The sequence below is a fragment of the Neovison vison genome, chromosome 11 (genome assembly GCF_020171115.1).
Source record: "Neovison vison isolate M4711 chromosome 11, ASM_NN_V1, whole genome shotgun sequence".
Lineage (NCBI taxonomy): Eukaryota > Metazoa > Chordata > Mammalia > Carnivora > Mustelidae > Neogale > Neogale vison.
Window position 1 is genome coordinate 194603227 of NC_058101.1, and position 12037 is coordinate 194615263.

General features: G+C 36.1%; 1 protein-coding gene across 1 annotated transcript in view; it reads left to right on the forward strand.

Moving 5' to 3' along the window:
- TNKS (tankyrase) overlaps positions 1-12037 on the forward strand; it is a 206421-nt gene that overhangs the window by 15070 nt on the left and 179314 nt on the right. The window lies entirely within an intron of this gene.

Sequence of the window (12037 nt, forward strand, 5' to 3'; positions counted from 1 at the left end):
GTATATACAGATATATTTTGCATTTCTCTGATACCTAAATTTGCATTGCAGAAATTTTAAATTATGCTGCTTTGATAGGGAACAGTCATAGTCTAACCCCCTGACATACAGAATTTAAAGGATTTTTAATTCTGATACTTTGGTTTTGAAGGATGATCCCTGCTTCTCCATGATTTTTGTGGTAGAAAATTAATTGATTCCATGTTGTTGTCTGTTTCAGAATCTTTATTACTCTTTATTACTATCTCTCTGAACCATTCTGAACTTATTTTAGGTACTTGAATGTATAAAACATTTCTCACCTCTTGAGCTTTGGATATACTCTATCTTGTCCTCCTTGGGACATTTATCCCAGTCCTTTTTTCTGCTTAACTACTTACTCTGTAGAATTTAGTTCAGGATATCACTTCATTGGGGACCCTTTCCTACCCCCGGCTTAGTTAAGTTGATATGGCTGTGTGCTCTTTGTAACAACCTACATGTTGCAATTATTTGCTGGAATGTTCATTGTTCAGTGTTCCTGGAGATCTCTCACACACACACACCCATCCCTAAATCCATTTTTCATCATGCTGAAGTATTTTGATGAAATCACTTTCAACTAGTATCTTTTTGTGTTCAGCTTTGAGATTTTACATATCTGAGATTAATTTTACTCTTTCATGTAAATGAAAAACTGGCTGCATATGAAATTAAGCATCAAAACGCTTTTCCTTAAAATAAAGAAGGTTGACTTTAATCTGAAGTCAAAAAGTTTGTCTTTTCTTGCTGAAAGGTTTAGAAATTTCATTGCCTTTAATATTGCCAGATTGCACATAACATGTCCATCCATTCTGTTTAGTGTTGTTTTTTTTTTAAGATTTTATTTATTTATTTGTCAGAGAGAGAGGGAGAGAGAGCGAGCACAGGCAGACAGAGAGGCAGGCAGAGGCAGAGGGAGAAGCAGGCTCCCTGCCGAGCAAGGAGCCCGATGTGGGACTCGATCCCAGGACGCTGGGATCATGACCTGAGCCGAAGGCAGCTGCTTAACCAACTGAGCCACCCAGGCGTCTGTTTAGTGTTTTATGAACTCTTATTAATCTGAAACTTTACATTTTCCTTTAATTATAAGAAGTACTGTCATTATTTCTATGTATGTATAAATCTTATCTTACCATCCTCTACCTTTCCTCCTTCTCTTTATCCCTATCAGATACTTACTGGGCTAGTTCTTCAACCTTTTTTTTTTTAATCAGGAATTTATTCTTTATTTCATTACTATTCAATCAATTCATTATATATTTTAGTTTTCCACTTACATTTTTCATGACAATATTTCCAGTTAGTTTTACCTGAATGATTTTTGTTCTCATGTCATGCTTTCAGTATTCTCCATTATTTTCTCTCTCTTTTTTTTTTTTAAAGATTTTATTTATTTATTTGACAGAGAGAAATCACAAGTAGACAGAGAGGCAGGCAGAGAGAGAGAGAGAGGGAAGCAGGCTCCCTGCTGAGCAGAGAGCCCGATGCGGGACTCGATCCCAGGACCCTGAGATCATGACCTGAGCCGAAGGCAGCGGCTTAACCCACTGAGCCACCCAGGCGCCCCTCCATTATTTTCTCTTGAAGCATTTAATTTGCCAGTTTTAAACGTCTTTTTTGTGTTGTTGTTTTGGTCTATTAATTCTGCTTTTAGTTTATTGTTCTTTCATGGTGCTTGCACTCCTCAGACATGTTCTTTTCCACTGTGAGCTTACATTGCCTTAAAACCAACAGTTGGGCCAGTATTGCATTGTTATGGGAGAATGAGTTTGATAGGGGTCAGGTTTAGGGGTTGTGAAAGCCTGTGTTCTGTTTTGGTCCTCCAGGTGTTTTGAGGTAAATAGGGACATACCTCAGGGTAGAGAGGCTCTAGGTGGGAATTTTTGCTCAATTCCGCCCCGGTTGCACACATTTTCTCTCACTCTTATCTTTTCAAAGTGTTGTCACCTTCAGTGTATTGCCTAATTACGAGTCTACCTCTACTTCCCTTCCCACCTCAACTAAGTTCTACTATTTTACCTTGGTGTTACTCCTTTTCTGTTGGCTAGAACTGGGCTGGAAATACTGCTTTATATTCCACAGTGGCATAGGGGACAATGTGACTGTGTTGAGGAGTAAAAGGACACAATTAGGACATTTTCCTCTTGCTTCTCCTCTGTCCAGGATACCTGATCTATCTCTTAAGCTGATGTTTCTTCTCACAGTGATACTTAAACATTTTCTTTTTCTTCCTCAAGGGATGATTTCTTAAACTGTTTTGTTGTTGTTGTTTAGGTTGGAATCTGAGATTTATCTCTTCCCTTCTGCTTCTCCCTTGGGTTTAGGGAACCAAAATGTAAAGAACCAAGAATGTCAAATATATTCTTGACTATACTTGCTAATTAATACTATTTTATCTAACCATAAATGCTTTTCTAAATCAGTTTCTACAAAGTAGAAAAATTAATTGGTGAGATGCTTCCTTTGACAGATGAAAAACATGGAACTTCATTGACATTGAAGTCATTCTGTAGTTTGTTTTCTAAATTGTTATTTTAGAAATAGCAGGTTGATAATGCTGAAGAAAGTAAGTAGGTTCTTCTTCTGTTTTACAATCTAATTTTTTCTAATGTTTTTAGACAGAATAATGAACAATTTACATCTGTCATTAAGTACCTTTTTATCCATCACAGCTTAGCTTTTGTGGTTTCCTTTGATAATAAGAAAAACAGTGATATATGTGAGAGTTCATGAGTTATTTCCTAAATATTCTCAAACTTATTTTGCTCTTTCTTTGAGTATCTTTTGGGTATAATTAGATCTTTCTACCCTTAAGGAAAACAATTAAAATAAATAAATATGGGAGATGTAATATAAATTTTGTCATTGAGTATATAAGTGTAGGTCAATGGATTTCATAGTTGAAATGATATACAGTGGTTGTTGCTTCTGTTGACAGTCTAAGTAGGTAAAAAATATCTTTAGGCTATAACTTTGTTACCATAAATAATAAGATCACTTTAAAATACTCCAAACACCTTAGGTTTCTCATGTTTTATTATGTTTCAAGAAATCACAGTTGTTAGTTACAAGATTTAATATTGGTCAGGGTTGTTCCTTGGAAGCTTTAATTTTAGTAGGTTTAAAATATTGAACATAGGGGCACCTGGGTGGTTCATTCATTAGGGGTCTGCCTTCCGCTCAGGTCATGATCCTAGGGTCCTGGGATTGAGCCCCACCCACATCAGGCTCCCTGTTCAACAGGAAGCCTGCTTCTCCCTCTCTCACCCACCCCCCTTTCTTACTGTGTCTCTCTCTGTCAAATAAATAAATAAAATTTAAAAAAAAAGAAATATTGGGGGCATCTGGGTGGCTCAGTGGGTTAAAGCCTCTGCCTTCGGCTCGGGTCATGATCCCAGTGTCCTGGGATCAAGCCCCGCATCGGGCTCTCTGTTCAGCGGGGAGCCTGCTTCCTCCTTTCTCTCTGCCTGCCCCTCTGCCTACTTGTGATCTCTGTCTGTCAAATAAATAAATAAAAATCATAAAAAAAAAAAAAAAAAAAGAAATGCTGAACATAAGTGAAACAATTTTCTATCTCTAAACTTGGACTTGGTGAATAGATGCCAGATGACCTTACATTTGATATTGAAACGTTTTTGAATGGCCTTAATTTAAACTTTAACATTAGAATAAGGAAAACAGTTAAGTATACTTTTAATGGAACCAACGTGAGTTTACCCCATGGTGAGTCACAGAAACTATATCAGGTGAGATGTTGCACAGAGAAAAACTTTATTTGCAGCAAATAAGGAGATCATGTGGAATAGATTCCAAAGCTGGGACTCCCGAGAGGGTGAATGGGTACCTTTTGTTTAGGGTTAGGATGAATGTTTAGATAGGAAAGCCTTGTCAGATATGTGGAGGTTGTATAAGGTTAAGCATATGCCTTAAGGAAACATTCCTACACATACGTTATATGTATGTAAATAAGGCTGAGGCTCTTCCTTGGGTGGAGATTTTAGTATTGTAATGAGATGAAGGTAATTTTCCTCTCATCCAGGGGTTACTCCACAGTCCATCAGAATAGGCGCATGTCAGGGATTTGGGTCCTCTGGGTAGTTGCCATCATCTGAGGGGTGGTTTTGGGTTTCATTTGTCTGAGTTAAGAGGTAAGCCGGAGGAGCGCCTGGGTGGCTCAGTGGAGTGAAGCCTCTGCCTTCAGCTCTGCTCCAGTAATGATCTCAGGGTCCTGGGATCAACGCCCGCCCCCCCCCCCCCCCCCCCCGCCCCCAACCGGAGTTGGGCTCTCTGCTCAGCAGGGAGCCTGCTTCCCTTCCTCTCTCTCTGCCTACTTGTGATCTCTGTCAAATAAATAAAATCTTAAAAAAAAAAAAAAAAAGAGGTAGGCCAGAAAGAAATGCTTAAGGAAAAATGTGAGACAAAGGTTAGTCAGTACAAGTAGGTGGGCAGTACAGGACAGGTCTTGGGGTCTAACTGGTGACATATTAAGGTAAGGCTTTGTGTTGTGAATTTAGGTTTTCCTCACAGAATCAGCACAATGATTTCCACATAGTATATTTTAAAATTTCTTAGAATATATAAAATAATGCTATTCTTTCTCACACTGTTTAGGGGAAAGCAAGTGCTGCAGTTTACAAAATAAGTTCACATTACTTAGTTTAGTAGAGAAGAACAGTTTCATCTGGGTGAACTTTTTATTGCTACCTGCTTGCCTGGACCCTTCTCCAAATGGCGCCTCCATAAACTGAGTTGCTCAGGCTAGAAACCTGGGAGCCAGTCTTGGTTGTCTTTCCTTTTGACCCATCTATACTGCTGCTGTCTATTCCAAGCCACCATCAGTTCTTGCCCAGACTATGGCAGATTTTTCTTAGCCTGTTTCTCTGATTTTGCCAGTGACCCTCTCCATTCTGTTTTTCACATAGCCAACTGATAATCCTTTTAAGACTTAAATACAATCAAGTAATTTCTCTCATAATGGACTTCCAGCATACTTAAAATCCAAACTTCTTACCCACGACTTAGAAAGCTGGGACAGATACTGTTGGTTATTCACCCCAAAATTCATTTTCTCCTTTATCTTCAATAACAGATCTTAGATTTTGTAGAAGGCTGCGTGTGCCCAGTTTAAAAAAAAAAAAATTGACTTTCCAGACTTTGGGGAGCTGTACAGATGACTCATTTTTGGCTAATGAGATATAAATGAAAATATCTTAGAGAGGCTTCCTTAAAAATAAAGACTATGAGAAAGCCTTTTTCTTCTCCCTTTTCCCTCTTCTTTCTTATGTGGGAACCTGAATATGTTTGTGACCATGAGGGACAAGTAAGGAGAAGATAGCTTATGCATGCTGTAAGCATGCCAGAGTGGAAGAATGTTTTAAAGCTCTTGTTAAACTTTTATATGAGACTGAATTGCCTCTGACCGGACAAGTTTAGTGAGATATGTGGAGTGTCTACCTTTTTTTTTTTTTTTTTTTTTTTTGAGGTTTCACAAATCAAGTATATCATTATTTGTAGCTGGGTGTGGGCGTGTTCCTCACTGATAAAGGCCCTACACGACCTGGCTCTTGCCTGTCTTCTGACCTCTTTTTGCCGTTACTGCCTCTGGTCACATTAGCTGGCAGACAAATCTTGGCTGACAGACTCCTTCCTGCTCGGAACCAGACTCCTCATGACTCAAAGGCTCTGTGTGATCTGGTTTTATTGACTGCCCCTAATGTACCACTGCCCTCTCTGTCCCAGGATGAAAACAAAAACAAAAAAACAAAAACCTTAAAATACCCCCAAATCCTTGACAAATATGTGTGAGATACTAATGAGGAAACAACACAAAATGAAAGCTCTGAATTTGAGGAGAGGTATGTATATGATATACGTGGATATACATGATACATGGTATATCATTTCGATGGATTAGAAGACTCAGTATCGTAAATTTGTCAGCTTTATAGAATTAATTCTAACCAATGAGCTTTAAAAACTTCTTTTCTAGCACATTTCTTTGTGGAACTTAAAGATAATTCCATTGAACATCAAAAAGCAATAGTAGCCAGGATAATTTTTTAAGAGAAACAAGGGGGATTGACACTGCCCTACTTGGTATTTTAGACTTTCTTTGAAGTTAAACTATTAAACAAACTGACCAACCAAAGAGAAAAGATGTGAAAAACATAAAATTAGATCTGTAACTCACAGCATATATACAGGTAGATTAAAGATGTAAACATGGAAAGCAGGGGCACCTGGGTGGCTCAGGGGGGATAGCCTGGACTCCCTAGAGTCCAGGGACTCTAGGGAGTCTGCTTCTCCCTCTCCTTCTGCCCCTCTCTCTGCTCATGCTCTCTTTGTGTCTCTCAAATAAATAAAAGCTTCAAAAAAAAAAAAAAAAAGAAGTGGAAAGCAGAATTATAAAAGTAACCTAGGGGAAAATGTATGAACAGTGTAGGAATAGAAAGGATTTCTTATAGATTATGTCGAAAGCAGTGTAGGGGAAGATTGATATGTTTTATTATGTTCAAGTTTAAAACTTGTCTGAAGTCAAACATAAATAAAATGTCAAGATAAGCCATAAGCAAAATAATGTGTTTTTAATGCATGTAACCAATATAAGATTAGTGTTTAGAATATATAAAGATCAACAAAATAATAAGAAAAGGCAAAAAAAGTCTCTCTGACAATGAACTGAAGGCTAACAAATGAAACTTGAATGATTAGTAAAGATATAAACAGATATTTATATCAGTATGCATTGGTTCAGCTCCAAATATTCCAAAATTCAACTAATAGAAACTTAAGCCTAAGGATATTTATTTCCCGCTTGACAAGTGTAGAGGTAGGAAGTTCAAGAGTTGTTCGGATACTCTGAGCACAGTAGGGTTCTATGCTAGGATTTTCGTAATTCTCTTGACCTTCTCATCATGATATCAGCGGCTCTGAATGTCACAACCTTACTGACAATTTTCTAGAAGTAGGAAGGGAGAGAGGAGAAAGGGTCCTTTTTCTTTTACATATCTTCTGTTAGCAGGGAGAAAAGTCTTTCCAGAAGCTTCTAGGTTTTCCATTCTGTCTCCTTGCCAGTCATCCCCAAAGAGGAGTAAAATCACCTTTTTGGCTTAGAGGAATCAGGACTTCTTCCTTGTGGGAAAGGTTTACCTTCTCTTTGCTAATATAGTACATTCTTTTTTTTTTTTTTTTTAGATTTTATTTGACAGATCACAAGTAGGCAGAGACACAGAGAGAGAGGCAGGCAGAGAGGAGGAAGCAGGCCCCCCACCGAGCAGAGAGCCCGATGCGAGCCTTGATCCCAGGACCCTGAGATCATGACCCAAGGCAAAGGCAGAGGATCTACCCACTGAGCCACCCAGGCGCCCGCTAATATAGTACATTCTTACCGATTCCTGAGCAATAATTGAGTTTCCATGGGCCAGCAAGAAGAGGGGATAATTGCCACAACTGTTAATTTCACTAATAGAGATTGAAAATTATGTGATAGTGACAATATAAGTATATATAATCTAATAACATGGAATATGAACAGATCAAATATAAATAAATTAATGTGAAATATATAAACTTACATGTTTAAAAACATGTATATCAAAAGTATAAAAATACGGACAAGTATATCAAACATTGAGTTTATGTAACGGGATCTTTGGGGAAGAAAGGAGAAGAGTAGGATTAGGAGAGATTTCAGCTGTATTAATATATTCAATTTTCTAAAAAAAGTACAAATATCTGAACCAAGAAAATGTAAATTAAGCAATGCATTTTTTAATTTTTGCCTCTTTGTTTGTAAAGATTATAAGTATGTATTCATGTACACAGGATAGGGAAATGGGTGTACTCAAGCATTTTCGTTAAAAATGAAAATTGATGGATTGAATTAGAGGACAGTTTGGCAACATATGAAATTTTAAACATGTATCCTTTGACCTAATCCTTCTGCTTTAAGGAATTTATCTTAAAGAACTGGACAGATATATGAAGATATGTATACAAGAATATTTTACCTTTTTTTTTTATAATGGCAAATCTTTTTATGATGGTGAAACCACCCAACTAAATAAATTGTGACATATCCATGTATTAAAAATCTAAGTAATTCATAAGAAAATGATGTATACATTTTAAATTTTTACCTGAAAAAATATCTGAGATAGTTGAAAAGCAAAAAGGCAGAGTGAAGATGTTAAAACATATACACACACAAAAAAAGAAATCTGGAGGTTTAATCATCAAATGTTCATGCTGGTTATTTCTGGATGATGATGGCATTACAGAAGATTTTCCTTTGTGAAAATTTGGTGTTTTGTTTAAATATTTAAAAATATCTCTGGTATTTTTATAGTTGGAAGAGCCTTCATATGTTTTCTTTTTGTAAATTAAAAATATAAAATTAAAAGCTACTCACTTGCTCTTTGATTTAATTATGATGAAGTAAGTAACATTATGTATATTCATGTAATCAGCAAATATTTTGCTGAAGCCATACTGTGTATCAGGCACTATTTTTTTTTTTAAAGATTTTATTTATTTATTTGATAGATTACAAGTAGTCAGGGAGGCAAGCAGGGAGAGAGGAGGAAGCAGGCTCCCCGCTGAGCAGAGAGCCCTCTATCCCAGGACCCTGAGACCATGATCTGAGCCCAGGGCAGAGGATTTAACCCTCTGAGCCACCCAGGCACCCCTGGGCACTATTTTTGATGCTGGAGACACATACTTGCTCATGAGATAGTTCTTACACAAGAATACCTTTTTTTATGGAACATCTTGAGTGGTGAGTTATATAAAAGGCAAATAGGTAAATGAACAAGGTAATTTCAGGTAGTGATTATATGCAGAAAGAAAGTAAAACTGAGTGATACTGAAAATAATGAGGGAAAAGTATGTGTACATGCATAGGTGACTTTAAATTGAGTGGTCAGGCAGAGTCCACCGAATTGCTTATCTTTGGGCTGATAATTGGGTGGCAGAAGGAGCCAGGGGAGTGAAGATCCCAGGTGCAAGTTCTCAGAGAACAGTGCAAAGTCGCCTAGGCTGAAAGGAGTTTGTCATATTCAGGGAACAGAAAGTGAAAGACAGGGCAAATGAAACTCAGTGACATGGGAGAGGGGAGAGGGGAGAGGGGTCAGCTCACATAGAGCCTTGTAGATCCTAAGGAGTTTGTAGTAATATTATATGTGTTATGGGAGCCCACTGCAAGATTTTCAGCAGGGAAATGACCTCATCTGATACATGCCTTGGAAAGATCACTCACCTACTGTGTTAACATTGTAGGGCAGCAGATGGGACAGCAGAGAGACCATTGGAAGTATATGCTGTTAGAAGGCTGTATGCGGAAGTCTAGACAGGAGATTATGGAACTGGAAGCCGCGATGTAGCACTGGGGAGTAGACAGAATTGAGATGTGTATTTAGAAGCGAGGCTCATGAATATCAGCACTGAAGGAAAGAATTACTTAACAAAATGAGGATAATGGTATCTCTCACAGGGTGTTATCATAAGGAGATGATGCATGTCAAGTATTTGGCATACTTTTTGACACATGTAAGAGCTTACTAAATGTTCGTTACTTACCATTATTGTTATTTTTAGTGTTGTCAAGAATAGGGCATGTACTTGGAGCAGAAAGAGTTTTTCTGTAAAAGCTAAATTACCCCTCTAGTGTAACTCAGTAGCATACGCTGTGTGTTGGTAAAGATCAGGGAATTAGTCTTTTTAGTGACCTTTGCTGGATCAGAGAGAGAAGGTATATTGGTTTTCCTTCTGTCCTTCCTTACACTGAGCCATAAATACATGGATAAGTAGCAACTGTGTATAAGTGGCAACATTAAAAAATTGTGATTTAGCTGTTTTTTTAATCATGTGGTTGCTTAATGAAATGTGACACTGAAAGTCTTGTCTGCGGTATGTGTCTGTAATGCTTTTACTTTTGGTTGTTTTCCAAAGAGTTAATTAGCGATAAGTTACTTCAAATTCTATGCAGTTCTTTGACTGTGATCCTAATTACTATTTTTATTTTGGTTCTTTAGACCCAAATAAGCAATTCAATTATAGGGATAATTATGACTACAAACCTTGTTTGTGAAACAGAGGCCTTGTATAACCATCAGATCATGAATTCTCTCTATGTGTGAAAATAGTGTATAAGGATTTAACATTATAGAATGATGAATGACCAGTTATGATTCATACTCAATGGAACAGATAAAATATATGTTCTAACTAAACTTTATGTTTTAAATAAGCTTTTCTAAATTACTAAGTACTAAATTTCTAAGCCATTTAAATAGGGGACTGTTGGGTGGATAACAAAACCTCTGATTTAATAATATATTTTATTAATGCAAGACCAAGTTAAAAAGAGATAATTCCTTCATTGTCTACTGATTTTGACTGTTTACTTCCATGTTCTTTTATAAACATGTATGTGTACACAATTAGATAAATTTTATACAAAATTGTGTTTTTATATAATAGGAAAACAGATAAAGAGAAAAGGAAATTCTATAATCCCACTACTTAGTGATTTAATCTTTTTTTTATCTTCAAATATACATGTGTATATATATTTTCCCCCGTATTTTGTTTTATATATTTTTAATCTAAAAGACTAATTACTCTAAAAACAATTTTCCATGTTTTTGTGTTAACATCCTGTGTTTTCTTGCATTTATGGTTTCTACTTTTTACATTTTTTAACTAAAATATACAAATTTAAAAATTTTAAATTTTATTTAAAAATAAAATTTACCCTTTTAGCCATTTTTAATGTATAATTCAGTGGCATTAAGTATATTCACAATGTTCAAGAGCATCCTTTTAGTACAGGATAATGTCATATGAAAAACCATCGTTTATTTAACAGAGTCTTTATTGTTGGACATCTGAATTATTTCCATGATTTTCCATAAATAATGCTTTGATAAACATCTTGATGCAGTCTTGGTTCAGATAATGCTAATTTTTTTTTTTTAATGTAGTACCAGTTTATACTCACTATCTGTGTGTGAGCACAATTCCATTACCCTGCACTCTGTTTCATACCAAGCCTTTTTTGGTTTGCTTTTTATATTTTAGATCTAAAAGTATTAGTAAAAAGTAAATACACTCTTTGCCATTTTGCTTCAGATTTGTAATGGATACTTATAAAAATGCCAGGTGATAAGTTTTTTAAAAAAGGATCTTATTTTAGGTTACTTGTTTAGTATTGAAGAAAGGAAATTATCATTCTCAAATATTATCAATGCATTGATTAGGGAAATGTGAGTTTGCCTTGCAGACTTTATTCAGATCCATAGAAATCATGAAACCTTCATGAGCAAGGAAGGCATCTATGGCCCGATGGAGAGTAAGGTTGTGATAATAGGGTGAAGGACACTGAAGTTAGAGAAATAAACAGAACCTAACATCTGTAAAGTTGTGCAGGTATTAAGAAACGAACAGCAAGATGGGGATAGTTATATTAGCCTGTATTCTATACTTTTGGGATTTCAGTTAGTGATACAGTGAAACTGAATTTGAAGGATATTTTCTATGGAAACCCAGTTCTGACTTTGTAATATGGATCTGTGGAAAATGTCTTTTACTTGGGAGACTTTTCTTAGAGCTTGTTTTCCTGGATTGAATGAATTTCTGTAGATAGTATGGAGAACATATCTTGAAACAAATCTTTTTTTTCTATATTCATCATAGTGTTCATTTAGTTTATATGCATAAAATGAAGGAAGATATGACCATTTTATTCTTTCAGTTTTATTTTTGATGCCACTTTCTAACTACATTACACAGTAAGTAATAACATGCAGGTAGTGATACTTAGACAGTAAGACCAAATAAAATTTCAGGTAGGAATGAAAGAATCATTAAGAACGATATTAGCTTCTAAAGATAAAATACTAATGCTTACAGTCTTCTTTCTTCTTAATCCATTGCAGTGTGGCTTGTAATTCATCATTGCACTATAATTTAAAATGGTCAGTGGCTTTTTTACCCCTCTAAATCCTTATCATGCTGT